Source organism: Homarus americanus, unplaced genomic scaffold (assembly GCF_018991925.1).
Source record: "Homarus americanus isolate GMGI-L3 unplaced genomic scaffold, GMGI_Hamer_2.0 scaffold34520, whole genome shotgun sequence".
NCBI classification, from domain to species: domain Eukaryota; kingdom Metazoa; phylum Arthropoda; class Malacostraca; order Decapoda; family Nephropidae; genus Homarus; species Homarus americanus.
In genome coordinates this window covers 1-2,500 of record NW_024718197.1, presented here as the reverse complement: position 1 = coordinate 2,500, position 2,500 = coordinate 1, and positions in this window count along the sequence as shown.

Here is a 2,500-nt window from a genome sequence, read left to right as displayed (position 1 = left end):
CACACATGTGTGTGTGTCCCGTCCCGACGACAGTTGTCGCCCTCGCAAATAACTGGAGGCGCTCTTTTGCCTGCTGTCCACAGAGACACGAATGGCCGTCGGCCGCTCATGGCTGATGCTGCACATGTTCTAAGAGGCACACGTCCTCCTCCTTCTCTCTCGGAGAAGAAGCACTCCATCCCACGAAGAGGAAACGAAACCGGGTCGGATATCTTTTAAGTAAGCCCCGCCGGAATTTCGTCTATCACCTCGAAAAGAGTGCTTGGCATGCATTGCAGTGGAACCTAAATTGATGAGTGCGCCTGGGCCCGCAGTCTACCATGTAGTGGTGCAGGCAGAGAGATGAGAATGCTTGGGTGACGCCGTGCTCTTCCTCACGCGCTCCTCCACCCTCTCCCACGGTCAGACGCGGTGTGGGCGTTCTCTTTGAGAGTTCGTCACGAGTCCACGTCTATCTCATGACAGGCCTGGGAGGGAGGCAGGGGGAGTTCTCTCTAAACGCGTTAAAGACGGTGTTGCGCCTCATAACGACGCTCGCCGGGAGAGAGCACTAGTTCTGCAGCCGGAAAGGCCGCTCACGCCAATTAATACTGCGACTCTCGCTCTCTTTCTCCGGATAAACAAGTGCCACTGCTGTGGCATGCGGGAACGGGGAAAGAGGTCAAAGTCTAAGCGGCAAAGGTGCGGCGGAGTAAGGGCGGAACACGAGCGTATATGCATTAAAACTGTGTATATGACTCTGCGAGAGATGTTCTGCTGGAACACTGTTCCTATTGGCTATTTACCACTATTGATGTTGCCGAGCACCTAAGCTGCTCGTTGAGAATGAGAAGGAACGGAGTCAGGGGTGGGAGTGCCGGCGCCATGGCCGCTGGTACCCCCGCGACAAGCCCCTCAAACCTTCCTGTGTATGTCTTTTGCAGCAGTACGTGGTAATGTCGGTGGTGAAGAAATTCGGTGGCAGAGCGTCTTCCGCTTCGTGATTGGGGAACGTGTTCCCCCTAAGGATGATGAGACCACGATCGACCTCGTAGTAGGAGAGAGCTACCCGCCAAATTTAAGCATATTAATAAGCGGAGGAAAAGAAACCAACAGGGATTCCCTTAGTAAGGGCGACTGAACCGGGAAAAGCCCAGCGCATAACCTCGATGTCTTCGGGCACGAGGGGTGTTGCGTTTCAGAGGGTCCAGCACGCCGTCCCATACCGTCTAAGTCAAGCTTGAAAGCGGCCACTGCCCATGGAGGGTGACAGGCCCGTATGGCGGCGCCCGTGAGGGTACAGATGGGACGGTCGGAAAGGGCCTCTCTGTAGAGTCGGGTTGCTTGAAAGTGCAGCCCAAAGCAGGTGGTAAACTCCATCTAAGGCTAAATATGACCACGAGACCGATAGCGAACAAGTACCGTGAGGGAAAGTTTGAAAAGAACTTTGAAGAGAGAGTTCAAGTAGGTAGAAACCGTTAAGAGCCAAGCAATTTAGGCTTCGAAGGTCGAACTGAGGATTCAGGTCGTCGGCTGTCGGCTGGGTGGGGTATTTGTAATTGGCGACCTTAAAATGTTTGAGCAGCGTACTCCATGGCGTCGGCGGGCGTATTTCGCCTCGTAGTAGGTCACCACGACCCGTTGCCGGGGACGTCGAAGGCCCGGTCGGACTGGTACCTCGCCGCCGACTCTCTCTCAGCTCGTCTGGGGGGGAGACCCGCGCGACGGGGGGAACCACCGGTGTCCTGGCTGCCCTGCGACGGTCGTCGAGAAGATCTTGCCGCCGCTTCGGCGGCGGTTTTGCTCTCGTGGTGTGCAAAAGGTCGGTGATCCACCCGACCCGTCTTGAAACACGGACCAAGGAGTCTAACATGTGTGCAATTCAATGGGCTCACTAAACCCAAAGGCGAAATGAAAGTGACGGGCGCCCGGGGCAGCTGTAACAGGCTCTCCGGTGCGTCTTGGGCCGATCCCTGACCGGCTGCCTGCGCCCCACGCCGGCTGCCGGGTGAGATATTTCCCCGCCCTGGACGTTGCGTGTGGTGGAGGTCAGGCGATGGTCGAAGTTTAATTTCTCATGGGAAGGGTGCAGGCCCGACTTACAAGACGCCGAGGTCTCAAGCCCCGGTGAGTAGGAGGGTCGCAGTGGTGAGCGAGAAGGGTTTCGGGCGGCCGGCCTGCCGCTACTGGAAGATCTTGTAGTAGCAAATACTCGAGAGAGACTCCTTGATGACCGAAGCGGAGAAGGGTTCCATGTGAACATCAGTTGGACATGGGTTAGTCGCTCCTAAGCCCAGGGCTAAGGCCTGATCCACGCTCGAGGCAAATGCAACACGAGCAGAGGAGAAGAAGAACAACTACAACTAAGTAGGGGTTCTATCTATCTATCTACCTCGGTCTTATATAACACAGTCTAACAAAGTGAAAGGCCAAAGGATGAGTGGCGAAAGGGAATACGGTACTTATTCCGTAACCAGGCCTGGAACCCTAGCGGGTGTGTGTGCGCTCTTTGGGAATGCTA